At 46.1% G+C, this 17966-nt stretch overlaps 1 pseudogene; it reads left to right on the plus strand.

Moving 5' to 3' along the window:
- Window positions 1–4117: 4117 nt before the first annotated feature.
- Window positions 4118–16238, plus strand: LOC129785708 (E3 ubiquitin-protein ligase RBBP6-like; annotated as a pseudogene).
- Window positions 16239–17966: the final 1728 nt, after the last annotated feature.

Raw genomic sequence — 17966 nt, forward strand, 5'->3', positions numbered from 1 at the left:
CTTTCCCAAGATGATTTTTATTGGCTCTTAACAACTGCAACTCTGAAGGGTCAATGTTCTCACCACAGAAAGCAGGGAGCAGCACTTTTCTGCTGTGCCTCACATGGCTGCGCGGGCACGGTGAGAAACAGCAACAGAATTCCTTCATGACACCTTCTCCAGGGGTGCAGTGCTGCACTTTGACAGGGTGAGCTCTGGTTCTGCATGAGTGCACAAGGTTTTGGTCAGTTTTCTCACCACAGAAAGCAGGGAGCAGAACTCTTGTGCTGTACCTCACATGGCTGCCAGGGCAGGGTGAGAAGCAGCAAGAGAATTCCTGCCTGGAACCCTCTCCAGGGGAGCAGCGCTGCACTTTCCCAAGCCATGTTTTTTGCTTCTGTATGAGTTCTAAAGTGCTGTGTCAATTTTCTCACCACAGAAAGCAGGGAGCAGAACCCTTGCGCTGTGCCTCACATGGCTACCATGCACGGTGGGAAGCAGCAAGAGAATTCCTTCCTGGCACCTTCTCCAGGGGAATTTCCCAGTTCCCGAGAGACTCCTGGCACCAGCTGCAAGGGGGCTCCCAGCCGAAGGGAATTGGGGTGGGAATTGGTGATGTCTCCTTTCCTTAGGCATGTTAACACTTTGGAATAACAATTGGATGCTTCGCTTCTGTTGCTCTTTTATCATATTGCTCACAGTAACTGCTACTGGTTCCTTTTATCATATTGCATGCTATTTTCTTTTATTGTAATATAAGAAACTGCGTTTGATATATTCCATCATTTGATAGATTTGATAGATTTGATTATATTTGATGTAGAGTTCAGCTTTGCTGTGTATCCAGTCAGTCAGCAAAACATAATTTGGCGTAGTCGGCATTGTGTGAAGTAAAACTCTCTCTATTTAAGAAGAAAAAATGTTCCTCGACTTGCTATTGGCAGGTGGGAACCATTGCCTTACGGTGTTTGGGCCAGAGTGGTCTGGTGGTGCTGGGCAGTTGGGCCGTGCCAGGGACAGAGGGACGGGGGCAGGGGAGGGGGCGGGGGGAAGGGGTTTAGGGACGGACGGGTGGGAATGGATGAAGGTGTTTAGGGATGGAGCGGGGTGTGTGGGGGTGGGGCAAGGATGTGTGTTTGTGGGAGTGGGTGTGGGGGGGGTGGGGGTTGGGGGGAGGTGGGTGTGTGTGTATTGATAAACCGGGGGTGGGGGCGTGGGGGGGGTTGAGGGTGTGTGTGTTATTTAGAGAACAGATTGGGGGGCCTGGGGGAAGGGTTTTAGGGACGGACGGGGGGTTAATGGAGGCCTTTAGGGAAGGACCGGGGGGTTGGGGGAAGGATTTTAGGGACGGGCCGAGGGTGGGGGAGGGCTGGACCAGGGTCTGGGGGAAAAGGTTTTAGGGACAGGGCGGGGAGGTGGAGGTGGGGGATGATTTCAGGAACAGCCAGGGTGGAGGAGGGGGTCAAGGGAAGTCTTTCAGGGTTGTTTGGGGGGAAGGATTTTAGGGACGGATGTGGTGTCTGGGCGGACGTTTGATGCCACCGTATAGATTCCACTGTATATACGTTTATGTCCAGGGATTCTGTTAAGGGAAGGCTGCTGGCTCGGCAAAGGGACAAGATGTCTGAGCTCCCCAGTTACCACACTGATTTGGTGTGTTTAGCTCTACGTTAAACACACCTGCGCACAAAGGTTAGGCCAAGCTGACTCTCTAAAGCTGTTAGAAGTGACAAATTAAGGGACCTCTCATCCAGGGAGTCAGCCTTGGGAAGGATGGGGAACAAAGAATGGATGGGGAAAAGATCTCCGTTCTCTTCAGTGATGCAGAAAGAGCCTCTGGGTGAGGACGTTGTGGCCACAGGAGGAGACAAGCCGATAGAGTGCTGCGATCCGCAGAATGTTGGTTGGAAGTCGGGCAGAGGTAATTGTTGTGGGGGGAGATCGCGACCTCTGACTCAGATAGCCCCCCGAGAGAGGGCAAGGCCCCGCTTGGGGAGCATGGGGAGCTAGTAAAAAACCTCAGCAGTGCTGTCTGAGGGTGTGTGCTCATTTGTATTAAAGCAAGAAACTTGTAACCCATCCCGTGCCTGACTGAAAATGCATGTGTAATGCGCTATGAGTGTGCAAGTGCTCTGCTGTCCGTAGTGCGTGCCCTCGAGTAACTGGGTGAGCACGCTCAGAGGAAACATTCCCCCGTGCTCCCAGCACTGCCATAAAGAATGCCTGCCTTCTGAAACTTGCAAGCAAGGCTTAGAGGGTTTCTCTCCATGACCGACTTTATGGCATCATTCCCACCATACTGCAGAAAGCAAATCTTTTATTGTTTGGTGGTGAAAGCAGCTTGGGCAGTGTCACTGATGTGCAGCACTTTTTTAACCTCAGGTCTAAAGTGCCACCGGTCCCACCGTGGGGTACATCCTTCCTCAGGCTTTCACCAAACAGAAAGGATGCATCAAACCCACCCCACAAACACGTCCTGCACTTTTTTTATCTTTCCTGGAACGTGGGGACATGACCCTGCTGGGCCATCAGTGCCACCTGCCTGGGAGCCAAGATGGTGCCTTTGCATTCCAGGCTAGGAACTTACCTTCTTTTTTTCCTTTTCAGTGACTTTAGAGCCATCCTTAGGGAGGCTGGTTAAGCTGGTTTACTGCACAGCTGGTCGCCAGTGGAGGGAAATGGTAAGCTCCGCTGTTGCCTTTGGTGTTTACTTGTTACTGTGTCGCTCATTTGAGTGATCTTCTCATGCCCCGGCAAGCAGAAGCTATCACTCCACTTTAGGCCTTGGTCTAATAGTCATGCAAAGCAATATTGAAAGTCATTCTGAGGTCTGGAACAGGCCCCAATATGCATTTTATAAAAGTGCTTCTTGGCTGCTGTTTCTCTTTGTATGGGGTTTTTTCCCATTTCTCCAGACTGTTGAAGCTCTGAAAGGCACCGATGAGCTGCTCTCCCTCAGTTTGCTCCTTTGCCTTTGGGGAGTGCGGTTCATGTTTTCTTCATGGCTTTGCAGAGGAGAAAATCCATGAGTACACCACCTTGGTTTTTTCACCTAAGCTAATTTCAGAAACTGCCTCCTTTAACTTAAACATGAAACTCTTCTTCACCTCTTTGTGCACTTGTAGAAAAGCAGGGTGGGGTGGGGGGTGGGGGTGTCTTCAGGAAGTGCCTGCAAAAGAGCCTTTGGGAGATCCTGTCCCTTGACTCACATGTGGGGTAGTGAAGAGTCTGAGAAAGTCGTGGGTGTTTTGGTGTTCACCTAAGCAGGTTTTCGTTTTGGTTTTTTTCTTTTTTCTTTTTTATCTTATGTAGCTTATGTCACCAGGTAGTGACAGCCTGGGGATGACAGGAGGGGACAGCAGGCAGTGGCAGTGTGGAGTGTGACCAGAGGGGACAGTAGGCAGGGACAGGCCTGGGGGTTACCGGAGGGGACAGCAGGCAGTGACAGCCTGGGTGGTGACAGGAGGGGACAGCAGGCCATGACAGCCTGGGAGGTGACAGGAGGGGACAGCAGGCCGTGAAAACCTGGGGATGACAGGAGGGGACAGCAGATTGGGACAGCATGGGGGTGACAGGAGGGGACAGCAGGCCATGACAGCCTGCGTGGTGACAGGAGGGGACAGCAGGCCGTGACAGCCTGGGGGGTGACAGGGCACGGGGCAGTGATGTGCCCAGGGCTGTTGGGAGAGCCCCCACAGGCGCAGGGGCTGACAGGTGACGCAGGATGGTGAAGGCCCCAGGGGGTGACAGCAGGGACACCGGAGCCCTGGGGGGTGACAGGGCACGGGGCGGTGACAGGCTGGGGGACAGCAGGGACACCGGCGGCCCAGGCGGGGCTGATGAAGGCCCCTCCCCCAGGGGCGCTGAGTGGCCCCCTGAGCCCCTCTGTCACAATGCGGAGCTGCCTGGGTTGCCATAGCGAGCAGCTTGGCCTGGCAGCGCTGGTGCGAGGAGGGAGCGGAGGCCGAGCCAGGGCCTGTCCCCATCGTCCTCCCACCGGGGCTGCGAGGAGGAGCCGGCGGGCTCAGCCCACGCTGCTGGCCCCGGCCCCTCGGTGGGCCCTGATTTGCTGTGGGGGCCGCGAGGCCAGCTGCTGCGTGAGGTGCCATCGCGGAGCGGGCACCGCCTGGCCCCGGCCATGTCGTGTGTCCACTACAAGTTCTCCTCCAGGCTGAACTCCGATGTGGTCACCTTTCACGGCCCCCACATCTCCCTGCGCGACCTCAGGCGCCAGACCATGGGCCGCGAGAGGCTGAAGGCGACCCACTGCGACCTGCAGGTCACCAATGCCCAGACCATGGAAGGTGCGTGAGGGCGGCGGGCGCGGGGACCGGGGACCGGCCGGCTGGCGATGGCGCAGGCGGCCAGTGAGGCGGTTGGGCCACGGCCGGCAGCGGTGACTTGTGCTGGGGCCTCAGAGCTGCTCTTCCGTGGTTGTGCGCTGGCAGCTGCCGTCAGGGCTGTGTGCGCAGCCAGGCACAGCAGCGTACAGGGCCCGTGTGCGACACCGCGCGTGGAAGGGGTTTGGTTTCTGGGAACCCTTCTAGCTAAAACGATAAGGGAATGTGGGACAATGCCTTGTCATCACAGACCTGCCGGATTTCTTTGAAAGCCGGCAGAGAAGGCTGAACGTGATAGAAAAGGAGTGGGTGGCTAATTTAAAGGGGAAAAAAAAGTGGGTTTGGTGACTGAAATTTGTCTTCAGCTACTTTTACTCCACCGCATTGGAAAAGCGGTGCTTGGCTGCTGCAGAAACTGCTCAGTAGCAACGTTTTGGATCAAGAGTGTATCTGTGAGTGAGAATCTATGCAGACCCTGGAAAGCCATCTTGTAGACGAGTGTTCTGTCTAAAGTGTACTTGGCATTTCTTGCTAATACAGCTTCTTTGCTGCACCATGCTACACATTCATTCAGATGCTATTGAGCATCATTTCTTCATTTCTTTCAAACGGTGCATTTTTGTCGTGGTACTGCGTGTTAAACGGTGTCAGGGCAGTACTGAAGTTTTATGGCAGATCAGTTATGGTGAATATACCTAGAAATGTTCTTAGAGAAACCCTAAGTTCTTTTGAATCTGAGAAATGGTGCTTGATTCTCAGAGACGGTAATGGTTTTGTATTACTTAGTGTGCTGTTTCAGTTTGGTAATCTACCGTCTGGCAAAGCTTGCATGTGATTAAAGACTTTGGATATGACTTGTCAGAAATACAAAGACTTGGAAACCATCTCCATTCCTTAAACATTCAAATTTTATCGGTTGGGGTTTTTTTTCTTTTTTCCTGTGGTTCTGTGACATTCCCACAACAGTCTTGTCGTTACAATGTGTACTCATAGGATTTTTTCCTCTCCCTCTTTGATGTATTAAAACTTAAACAGAATAACATGCCTGCTGCGGTAACTGTAACTTTGGCCCCAGCCTTTCAAGTGGTTGGACCTAAACACGCTGTTTACCTACAGATAGGTAAAGCATGTTCAGGAGAGTATCTGTGAGGAGACTTAACAGCACGGTGTTAGGGGTCTTGGGGGTGTTACAGGATCGCGTGTCATATACAGCAGTAGAGACAGACATGCAGGTAGAGGCAGACGTACAGGTTGTGACACAGATGCTTACTGGAACTTTTGTAAGGGTGTTTTCCCCGTGAAAATGCAAAAATCCCCCAGCGGTTGTCAGAGCAAAGCTAAGGAATACATTTTGGTGTCATTTATGTGTATGCCAGATTTTGGGGTTTTATACATAACCGTGACTTTCCGTTTTTATTGAACAGCATCTACGTGTTTAAAGTCACCTTCAGAAGATGAAGGAAAGAACTAGGCCTGGATGTCCTGCCTAAAGGGGGTTCTTGGAGATCCTCCCTGTGGAGATATGGTAGTGGGTTTTATAACTTTGTGCAGGAGTCCTGACTAAGTGTTGGCATGATCTTGGAAAGACCCTTCAGTGAACCTTGAGTGAAGATGGCCAACTTGTTCAGAGTTTTCCGAGCCGCGTGATCACGGAAATCTCGTAATAGAAGCAATGCTAATAGAAGCTAAAAGTAAACAGGATTTTACACATCACTGGGGGGAAAAAAAAGAGATGGTGGACTCTTTTTGAAGATGGTGGGAAGGCAAAATGGATGGTTGGGATGTGTTTTAAAAGGTGGGAGGCGGGGTGGGGGTGTCCTCTTCCGTGCTCGCTATTATAGAGACATGTTCTAGGGTTTTGTAAGCTAACAGGAGCAAAAGCAATGAAAGTTAGATCAGGAAAGAGCCTCATGTTTTAGCAGACTCTGCTTTAGTGACTTTAGAGACCATTTTGCTGTTGGCATGGAAACGATTCAAAACAAATGGAAAAGATTTTGCTGCTTGTGTTTGACTATCAGACCTGAAGATTTCTGGAAAGGTACCGTGAGTGTGTGGACATGATAAAAGCATGACGCTGTGTGTAAAATGTTGCTTTTCTATCCGTAAAGGGTTCCCTGAAGTGCTATGTCATGACATATTAATATCACTCTTACGAACTGACTGATGCTTTCTCTGTATTGATGTTGTTTTCAGAATACACAGATGACAATGCCCTGATTCCAAGGCACTCATCGGTAACTGTTAGGAGAGTCCCTGTTAGAGGAGTTAAAGCTACCGGCAAGACAGACCTTGGGTAAGTAGCCATAACGCGTTGTGTTCTGTGGGAGGGGTTTCAGTGCGTTCACCTTCTTTGTGCCTGTTGGGTTACGGAGGCATTCCGGTTGTCTCTTTCTTGTTAAAGCTGCTGTTAAATTGTGTTGTGACAGGGCAGATTTGAATGTATCTGTCCCAAAGCAGACTTAGATTTTTCAGCCCGCTGGGACGTGGCATTCAAAGTCCAACAGTGGTAGCTGTTCAGACGTTTGAATTGGGTTTGTTCTTGGGGTTGGTTTTTCTGAGAGTCAAGTTCTCCATCCTGTTTCCTCTATGCAGAGAGATTCCTTATTTTATGCTTTTGCTTGTATTGCTTTTAGAGTAAACGGAGAGACACATTGCAGTGTGAACTGGTAATTGCTTCCCATCTGCCAGCAGTCCGAGTCCCAGTTTTTGACTGCTTCCTTTGTTTGGGGGCGGGGGGGCAGGGTATTCTTACACCCCAGAGGGGTGGGGGGTGGCGGGGCTGCATGCTGTCTCCAGAGGAAAGACTGAGAGTGGCCAGCTGGCAAACCGTGCGAACAAGAAGTTTCATTCTTAAGTGATTCCTATTAGTTTCCTAAAGACAATGCCTGTGTCGGGCAAGAGAAAAAGAGCAACGTCCTAAAGCGTATTGCCTTTTGTGCCAGGACGGTGAAGGAGCAGTTGATCTTTTCCAAACCTGAAGCTCAGAAAGCAGTTGGGCACATTCCCAAATGTTGGTAGTTACCTTTCTAAGTTTGATTTCACCCTAAGCTGCTCTCTGTGCTCCAGGTATTACTGCTGTATTCCTCAGATTTATGGAGGACAGAGAATCTGATTACAATTGCAGATATTCAAATGTAAGCCTGACTACAGCATTGTTGCTGTCATCGATGTATTCGTCCAGTCCAGTTCTGTATCAGCTGCGTCAGCATGGTTTGAATGGTCATGTTTTCCAGCCTTCTTCAAGACAGACCTCTCCTCCACCATTAGTAGATATTATTGACTTGTGGTTATGCCGTGTCTTTCTAATGTTAGTTCTCAATAAATAAAGTATACCGGCAAGTTTCAGCGTGTCTCAAACAAACAGTACAGCAGCATCCTAGTACCCATGAAGCATCTGCAAGCAAACCCCCCTGAATTTATGTGGCTCTCCTGTAAGCTTTGGGCATATTAGTGCTTTCAGGCACTACCAAGAGTTTCTGGATGCCACAGCACTGTGCTGCTAAGCATGGCCTTGTTTGGGGGGTTAATTTAGATGGGGATGCTTAGTGCTGTCTTGTCAATATAGCCTCCATTTCTGGTTGGATGACGCCCTCTCCTGGTGTTGGAATGCTGCCCTAAAATGAGAGGCTAGGTGCCACTAGCATCAAAGATCCAAGAAGCACCTGCACGTGGGGATAAGGGATGAATGCCGCTGCTCTGCTAAAGTTGCAAATGGATCAGGCAGGTCAGCTTTCTATTCCTTCAGCTGGAACCATTGTGGAAACAACTGGTAGAGCTGTTAATGTTTGGGAATGGTGAATGCATGCTGTCATGGTGGAGAGGCCTTCAGGAATGTGTTAGTCACCTTGTAGTATCTTCCTCAAGGCAAGTGGATGAAGAAACCATGGTGTGGTAATCTAAAGCTTTTCCTCGCGCTTCCTCATCTTCAGGAGGTACGTGGCTGTACTCGCGAGCCTGGTGGTGGTGTAGCAGTGTCAGGAAGTATGAGCCTTTCTATTTGTGCAGGACTTGCACAGCAGCCTTTGGGTTGCCTCTGCTCGTGGGACGCTTTGGATGAGGTATGAGTTGTTTGTTAACTAGATGGGCGGTTGCATGTTTGATTCATGAGTAGCATGCAGGTACAGACCAATGAGTATGTGGAATCTCGGCAAGGGCTTGTGTGTCATAAGTGTTCCCTAAAATATTGTAGCATGTTCAAGATGATCTTAAAGGAAGTTCTGGTAATCAAGACTTTTTTTCTTATTTTTTTAACACAGGCCTCCTCGATCTCAGAAAATCCTAGGAACTGCTTTCAGGTGATGTTTCTACTGCTATTTGTAGTCACTTTAGGCTAAGTATGGTAGGTACCTGAACACAGTGCTTGGGCTTCCACCAAGAAACACTTTTCTACAGACAACTGTTCTCGTTTTGTCAGAGGAGTGTAGAAACCAAAGTGCTCTATCTGGTACCTATTTGTGGTAGTGGGGCTATACAGATTGCCTGAAAGTGCCTTCGTATTTGGATGGCTGACTATTTAAGAACAGAAAAATGTAGCACAGTCTTCACAGTTTTGGTACTTAGAGAGCAGAAAGAAAATATGTGAGGACTTCTTCTTGCACTGCTGTATTCTGTACCTTAGAGTCATTGGGGGCAAAGAAGGAATGGGATTTTGGGTTTTATTTCAGTTGCACTGAATGCACCAGGAGAGCACACTTTATGTATAGAAATAAATTTCCGTATTCATAAGACTACCAGTACACAATGTTTTGATGTTCAGGTTTTATAAACTGTTTTCCCTGCTTTATGTTGGTTACGAGTGCTTTATTTTAAGTTCTGATCATCTTTCTTTCTTCTTCTAGAAGTCGAACTGGGCCAGCGAGTAGAACATCAAAAGAGGTATGTAAAAACACAAGCTGAAACTTTTTTCTACATGCTGCACCTAAGTCTAAGAAATGTAGCCTTGTACTAATTTTTTAATGTATATAAAAATATATAAAATATATATGTTTTATATATAATATTTATAATATATATATCTCAAACATATTTTCCAGTGAAACATAGTGTATGCTGTAAATCCAATGTATTTGATTCAGCATAGTGAAAACTGAGCAATGCCAACATTTGCGCGGTTCTAATGTGAATAATGGTATTTGTGCCTAGTAACGCATTGCATTTCGTACTGAATAGGCTAGAATATTTCTTGTGTGACTGTGTGTTGTACCGATAATGTATGCTCATTTTTAGAGCTTGTAGGTTCAAGGTTTGCACCACTGAACTTGGTGCCACTCTTCAGTACGCCACCACTTTGAATTTACATTTGGAAAAGGGGCAGCATTTTTCTTCCGGTCAGAAAACACTGTTGTTCTGCTGCTAAGACATGAATAAGTAACTCGAGGAGACACTTGACTAGTAATGGCCTAGATCTCCACTTGGCCCTTGGGGGGTATGCTACGTGCAACGATGCATTTCAAAATAGCCCTCATAGTACAAACATTACTTTGTGGTGGTGGTTGGTTTTCATCTGTAAGTATAACTGCTTGTTCTTCACTAGAATGGAGTGAGGCATTACATGAGCTCTAGGTCACTGGATCTGATCACTTTGTAAGCTCTTAGGATAACTTAATCTAGAAATTCGTGAACTTGGGGTCTAATTAAAGTAAATGAAAGACAGCGCAAAAACTATACTGCATTCATGAATCATACTTGTGTGCATTTAGTAGATGATGAGCTATTAACTGATTAATTTATAAACTGCACTGACAATGTTTCCTGTAGTGACACTTCCTACTCAAATAAACGGAAATAATTTTTTTAGATCCTTTCGAGCTGCAAATGGACAGCTTCCTTAACCCTCCGTCTTTTAAGCAGTTGTGAGCATTTGACAAGGGTCCCCCTCTGAGGTATTCTGAGCAATAGGTTGATCTCAGGAGGGGTTGGTTGCTTTAGTTTCTTCTCATTAACAACGTAGGCCTACTTAAGCTGTTTAAGGTTTGGACTTTGTTTTGAACAAGTATAAATTCCACTGGCTTGGAGGTGGCTCTTCCAGTGACACTCAGAGGATATAGCGCAGGCTTTCATACAGCAGTAGGGGTGAACTATTGCTCTGTTTTGATTGTAGAACTTGAGTATGTGTTTAATTTTTCTGAATAGATTGGCGACCCTTCCGCACCTCTTTCTCTGGCCCAGCTTATTAAGGTATGCTTAGATGTACTTGCTTGTGAAATCGTGTTAAAAAGAAAGGGGTGGGTGTGGGTGTGTATCCTTGTATTTTCAAACCTTACACTGTGCTCTCTAGCTGGATAACTGCTGTAATATGAGCAAAACATTAATTGTTAATAATTCAGAGTGTTTCTCCTAACTTTAAAATGTTACTTTGATACTATCCTGTAGAGAGTAGTTCCCAGCTTGGGAAGATGGAAGGGGAGCACCTTATTGGCCTCAGTGTAATGCTGCAGTGTTACTCATCTGCGAGACACAAAGAAGCAGCACTTCAGAAGCTGTTTACCATTTTTCATACGTCCCGCTCATTGTTCATTGGAAACTAACACCATTTTTACAGCAGGATTTAATTGGCTGTAAGTCATGGACATTTCTAGGGCCTTTGCAACAGCCGGAACAGACGTGTTTCTGGAACATGGACAATTGCATGGCTGTTTTTGAATTTTTAGTCATTACAGTTACAGATCCATTCTTTGAATGGTGCGGGACTGCTTGAATTGTGGCATACAGATAGAGGACGACGCAACCTAATTTGTTTACATGCAGACTGTGAAAAGTGTGCAAGTGCACCTAATTGTTGATAGGACTGTGCCAGTGTTTATGCGAGGCACATCAGCAGACGTGACCGCCTGAAAGCATATTTTGTAATGGAACTGCTTGTATTTTGTGCTCAGCAACGTGTAACGTTGTCTGGGGAAACACTAGTGATTGCACTTGGTGAAGAGGCGTAGTGCTAGCCACAGAAGTGATTAAAAGCATAGTCTTTAAAGTTACAAAGACTAGAGAAGGCAGGGCCTAACGCAGAGGAGCTAGTTCTTTCCTCTGAAAATGAAGGCCAGAGCTCATGTCCAAGAGAAAGAAATCCTTCCCACTGGGAACGTCTTCCCTCGCTCGCTGCATTTATTTATTTTCTTAATAAATTTAATTGTGTTAATTAACATTTTGCGGCAGGGTGGGGGTGGGGGTGGAGGTGTGTGCAGAATTAGTTTGGGAAGCAGCCACCAAAAGACATTGGTCTCCCTCAGGGCTGTCCCTTGGTTCTGTAAAGTCATGTGAAATTTACTCTAAAATGTGGAAAACTGTCCAAGCTTTTGAGAAATTCAAAGATTTCAGAAATACGGAGATAGGTAACAAAGCAGCTCCGAACTGTTACCCTAGCCTCTTTAGTGCAGGCTGGCACAGGAGGCAATGTGTAGTAAGAACTTCTCTGCTTTGTTATGACTATGTATTGAATGCCATATTTGAATGGTGGTCTGTTCCTAGAAATGTGTTGTGGGTTTTGGATGTGTTTTGTAAACCATTTGGGTTCAGACAAATCAGTCAAGTGTCTATAAAAGTTCTCTGCAAATGTTACTGGAAATGATTTCATAGATGGAGATCTGGATTATGTTCCTGCATATATGGAACAGCTAGATGAAATAACATGTGGAAACTAGTTGGTTGCTTTCGTGAGTGAATGCATGTAAAAAGGAAAACATGAGCAGTTGGTCTGTAGGATAGGTGCTTGAAGTTCCAAATAATTTACAGTCACCCCCTTTGACCCTGCTTGTATCTGGACTAGTGTGTAATAGAAACATTTGAAGAAGTACTGTGTAAAAAAAACCATCTGGCTTCCATAGTTCGTAGATCTAGTTCTGCGTAAGGTTTATATTACAATTTGCGTGTTAAAAGGACAGTGCCAACTGGAAAAAAATTGTAGTTCAGTCACTTCCTATGAAGAAGCGAGTGGCGGTGGGGGAGGGGGCGGAACCGTGCGGTTTGGACTGCCTACAGCACATGATGGTCAGATGTCTGCTGAAAAGAATCTTTTCTCTTGCTGAGGGATTATAGAAAGCTTGATTCCTTTTAATGCTTCTGGGTCTGAAGCTGAATTTCAGCAAGCAAAACCAACTGCCACGACTCTGAAGTTGTGTGTCCTTTTGACACTGCAGAATGTAAATACTGCTACTTGCACACATCTTTCTCAGTTAAATGTACCATGGCTAGCTTCTTTGACTAGTCTGGAGCTTAAAGACCAGCTTCAAAATGCTGGCTGGTGGGCTTTTTTCTACACATAGCTTCAGTCCGCTTGGACAAAACTTGGATTGGCTTCACAAGTCTTTATGTAAGGTACAAAGAGAGCCTATTTGTAGCCTAATGTGTGTGTCAAATAACCATTACCTGTTAAACAGACTGCCAACCTGGCTGAAGCCAATGCTTCCGAAGAGGATAAGATAAAGGCGATGATGATACAGTCCTGCCATGAATACGATCCATCCAAGTAAGTATCAAATGTGATCTTCAAAGGTTATGGAAAAAGTATGGAGATGTTTCTTTTAAGAAGAGAGACACATGCATACCTTTTCCTTTTTTCCCCCAAACCTTCTAGTTACTTGAGGGAACCCTTGGGTCTGCCTCCACCATCATCCAGTTGCTTTTGCTGTGGAAAACCTGGCCACTATGCCAAGAACTGCCCGGTAAATAGGGTAAGATTGGGGCAGGCCTCTGGTGTTACCGAGCTCTTAGGGTTTTTTACCTTGGCATTTATGTGACAAAGACATGAACACTCCCAGTAAGAATTGTTTCTCTCGGGGCGAAATGTTACATGGCAATGTTGCAAAGCCCTCCCAAATTCAAGGGAAACTTGGAATTCTAAATGTGAAACTTTTTTTTTCTCTAGGTCACAGACATTAAAGATGTCCATGGATCTTTCTCAGTGAACTTTCATAGATATTTGTATCTATTTCAATAGTACTGGAAATGTTCCTGGTTCTAACTCTTTCTAATGACAGTTCAAAGTTGTTGGTATTTCCTCTAAAAACAAGAGGTTTCTGTCGACCCCGTCTATTGAGTATCTGTCAGTTTTAACTACAGAAGCCTCTGGCTGAATATTCATGCCGTTTAACATCAGTCCCTGAATGTACGTGCAGGAGGGATGAATTCAGCCTTCCTATATAGATGTGAATGTAAGTTTCCATGGGGGCTGATTTGGAGACCCTGAATTAAGCTCTCACACGTTGCCCAGGGGCTTTGGAGGGGGAACAGGTTTGTGCCTCTGCTCTGAGCGGACGGTGAGCAAAGGGCTGTTTCACCCTGAAGGGTCCTGAAGTTAAGCCAAAGAATGACGACTGGGTTCAAAACTCTGCTCAAACCTGTGGTACGTCCTGGCTATGCTCGTTGGGGAAAGCAGGAGTTTGAGTCGAGCAGCCATTATGTTAGGTAAAAGGAGGGGATTAAAGGCTTTCGCTGCTTAAAATTATCTCTGAAACGTCATTTTAAGTGTGCTGTTCTCAACAGGACAAAAATGTGGAGCCTGTTCGCAGAATTAAAAGGAGCACCGGAATTCCAAGGAGTTTCCTGGTGGAGGTGAAGGATCCCAACACAAAAGGTGCCATGCTGACAAAGGCTGGGAAATACGCGATACCAACTATTAATGCGTAAGTATGGAATTAATCGGACCGACCAAAATGCGAATGAGAGCAACCATGCGTAAATGTCTGAGTGGCAATGCAGCTGAGGTGGCCAGCCTCTAATTACGAGGGAGGAAGCACTACCGTCGTATCTTAACCTTAAAATCTGCGATACTTTCCCATATTGAAATAGAGTAGTCCTACTGTTCATGCCCCGGGAAGCTGGCTGACCTTGGGGTATGCTAAGAACCTGTATTTCTGCAAGGCATTTCAGTAGTGTTTCCAGCTGGCATCATTCTCTCTGAATGCTCATTTTGCTTCTGGTTTATGTTTCAAAGGCTTCTTGCAAAATTTAACAAATAGCCCTTGGACTGAGATTTCCTCCTCCTCTGACTTTTAACAAATCTCATGTGTGAAACGGGCTGAAGTGTTCCTGTTGCTATAAACTAAGAAATTACTGCTGTGTGCTGACAGGAGTGGCTGTTGGAAAGTGCACTCGGTAGCACTTCCCTTTTTCTGTCATGGATCTCCTGTTGTAGAAGCTGTAGCACAGACTTCTTTCATTTACAAAATGAAATTACTTGGGGACGAACTTTACCCTGATCCAGCAATTTGCACTTACCCTCTGGCAAAGGAGAGGTGGGATTCCTTTCCCCTGCTCTCTAGCTGTCAAGCAATTATTTTTCTAGTCTGAGCTCATTTCGTAGTTGATCCAACGGATGGGAGAGTTCTGCAGAAGGAAAAATGTTCCCCCCTCCTTCTTCTTCTGATAGTGTGGCTCTAGAGAAGTCATTTAGCGTAAATGCCTACGTTGTAGAAAGCCAATGTGGAGTGAGAAGACTTCCATCTATTACCTTTGTTTGATAAAATCCAAAGCTTGGAAAATTTTTCCTTTCCCATCTTTCACTTTTTTCTTTTTCCTTCCCCACCTGCCCTCCAGGGAAGCTTATGCTAGAGAGAAAAAGGAAAAGCCACCCTTTTTACCAGAGGAGCCCTCCTCCTCCTCCGCAGACAGGCCTGTTCCAAACGAGTTGTTATGTCCCATTTGTAAAGATCCAGTGACGGATGCAGTGCTTATTCCATGCTGTGGAGCAAGTTATTGTGACGAATGTAAGTGCGTAATGTAATGTAAGGAGTAAACTCCCCTCCCGTGTTTTTTAATCCAAAACACCACATCAGATCTTCTGAAAGCAGGAATAGGAGATCACCTGTGCTACCAGGTCTATTTCATACTTCAGTACGCCCGGAGTAGGAAAGGCCTCTTCTCCGTAATGGGGGGGGGGGGGGGAAAAAAACCCCAAAGGCCAAAGAGCTTTTTTCCCTTTCTGTGTATCTAGTCAAATCTTCTTCACATGCGGAAGGTCGAGTACGAGAAGAGTGCATAATTGTGCAGGTGAATACAGTATTAGATATGGAATGCACGTAGTTTGTCCACAGCTCTTTCTCTCATACACAACTATAGAGCCAGCTCTGGTGACTGACTCTGCTCCGCCACAAACAGGCAGTCGGGCATTTAATCTACATTCTTTGCCACAGGAGTTGGTTAAACCTTCAAAACTCGAACCGACTCATGGCTTTTTGAGATGTGCTTTGTTCATTAGCCTTGATGTTGGTGGCTTCTTGCTGTACTCGGTAGTAGAAAAAAGACTAGTCCAAACATCAGGACACAGCCCACTCTATGGTCTTCAGCTGTTACAACAGGGAAATGTCAAAACTGTATAGCGATTTGCTGCATACTGGGCATTTTTTACACTAATGACCATTTATAGCTTCATGCTCTCCATTCAAGACCATATCCAGCCATTAATCGTCTGTGTGTTCTTATAATTGATGAGAACCCCAAAGAGTTCCCTACTTTGGCTGAAACCTATTTTGACGCTTCTAATTACACACAGGTATTAGAACAGCTTTACTGGAATCGGAGGAACATACTTGCCCGGCGTGTCATCAGACAGGTGTTTCTCCTGACGCTTTAGTTGCCAACAACTTCCTGCGCCAGGTAACGTGGTGACTTTTTCATCAGCTGTTTGTAAGGAAAGTCTGTTTGTAAAAAGCTGAAAGGGAGGAAATTATTGACATCTCCTTAAAGAAGGATAAACTGAATAAGGCTGCATTTACTTTTCAAATGCATTGTCTGTTGTTACAGAAGCTGACAACTCTTTAGAGATAATCAGGCAAACTCAGGTCAAACTTTTGTCTAAACATGCTTGCCTGCCTCTCAGATTCGCTGTTAACACTGAAGTCCTTTAACTACAGATACTCTGAGCTACCAGTCCTTAATAGCAGTGTTTCATGTGATGTGTTCCTATCTCTGTGTGCTGCTTTACTCTAGGCTTGATAGCATGCACAGGACTATACAAGTCATTTTACCCTGTGGAGGCTTTTCTTCATCTATTGTCATCATAATCTGACACTTTGATCTTTTTGTCCATGTTCTTCTGCCTCTAGGCTGTGAACAACTTCCACAATGGAACCGGCTACACAACAGGGCTCCATAAGGAGATTCAGCAGCAGCAGCAGCGACAGCCGCCGTCACCGCCTGCACGACCACTTGTGACTGTGACACCTGCTGCTCAGGTGACTGCCACCAAACTTTCTAAATCTTCCTCTCTGTCAGTCAGCGGTCTGTTAAGTTTTATTTCAACATATGCTTTTGAAATACAGTATTTATTAGAGCTTATTTTCCAACTGTTTGCATTTATTCACAAGGGCTTTCCGGTTCCTGTAGCAAGACAACCGGCAGTACCATGTCTTCTGGGCCCCCAAGAGCTAAAAATACCCACACCTGGTGAGTGACCGTAACTTTAGAATTTCTTCTAAAAAAATTATCTTCAGATGAACTGAATGGGATTTATTTCTTTTTCCTCTCCCCACTCCAAAAGGTCATCCGATGAGAGCCAGTGCAGTTCGCTCAGCAGGTGGCAGACCAGGCTGGGGACTGTAAGTATTTCACCGAAATTCAGTCTCTGACGACTTGTAACCTGTTAAACCAGGCTGTAACACCTACATTACTTCTACAGTAGCTGATTTATAATGAAATGCGTATGCACAGATAGCTGTGGAGAATACAAGTGGCAATTCATTTTTAAGTGGCTCAGCTTGAGTTGGCTCTAACAAAGGGGATCTGTGCTTGCAGTAAAACGATTACAAATAAAACTCCAGTATGTGACCCAAAAGTAGACTCTGAAAAAGAAACGCTTTTGGAGGAAACCGTAAGTATATATCAAAATGAAACATAACGACAGGATGAGGTGCAAAGCCACCCTTTCGAATTACTTACTGGCTGGATAGGGCTGAAGAAACTGATTTCCCAATTGAAGTCAGCCTCCAACATTTGATTCTTAATGACTTAGTGATGGAGCAAATTGTTGGAAGAGTCAGTGCTGTTTTTTTATGACCATTTTGAATTTCTTTAGTCTAGTCATCTCAAATAGCCAAGCTGCTTTCTCTCCGTTGGAGAGAGAGGAATCTCTTTTTGCTGTTATTGCCCTACCAGTTAGTTCTTCCTTTTGGTATGTATTTGTTATGGATAGATTATAAGTGTGCATCGTGTTTATAAAATCTTAAAGATAAATCAAAAGAAAACACAGCAATCCGTCCCAGAGATACCTAAAATTCTCAGGTTCAGTAAGCAAGGAAAGAACAGTTCAGGGACAAGACCAGGCCAAACAGATCATCACGAGGCAACAACCTAGGAAGTTTGTGGGGAAGAACTGAAAGGAAGTTGGAGAGAAGCTTGGTTAATATCTGTGCAGTACTTTGAAGCTCGGAAGTGTGAAGTAGGAAGTGTATCGAGGAGTGGCAGAGGAGCCGTGGGCACCTGGCACCTGGGAGATAGGAGTCTCCTTTAAGCATGGGCAGCCTCTGCCCACAGTCACAAAGCTGAATGTAGGGGGAGAAGCCTGAGGCAACTACTTGGGGTGAGGATGTGGAAGGCAAGTGTGAGGATCCAGAAATGAGGGTAGGCTCAAATGGACAGGAAGCTGCCAGAAAAATGCTCAGGTTGAGAACAAGAAGGGCTCGCCACCGTGCTCCCGCTTCATTCACATTCCTCTTT

Source organism: Falco peregrinus, chromosome 14 (genome assembly GCF_023634155.1).
Source record: "Falco peregrinus isolate bFalPer1 chromosome 14, bFalPer1.pri, whole genome shotgun sequence".
Taxonomy (NCBI): domain Eukaryota; kingdom Metazoa; phylum Chordata; class Aves; order Falconiformes; family Falconidae; genus Falco; species Falco peregrinus.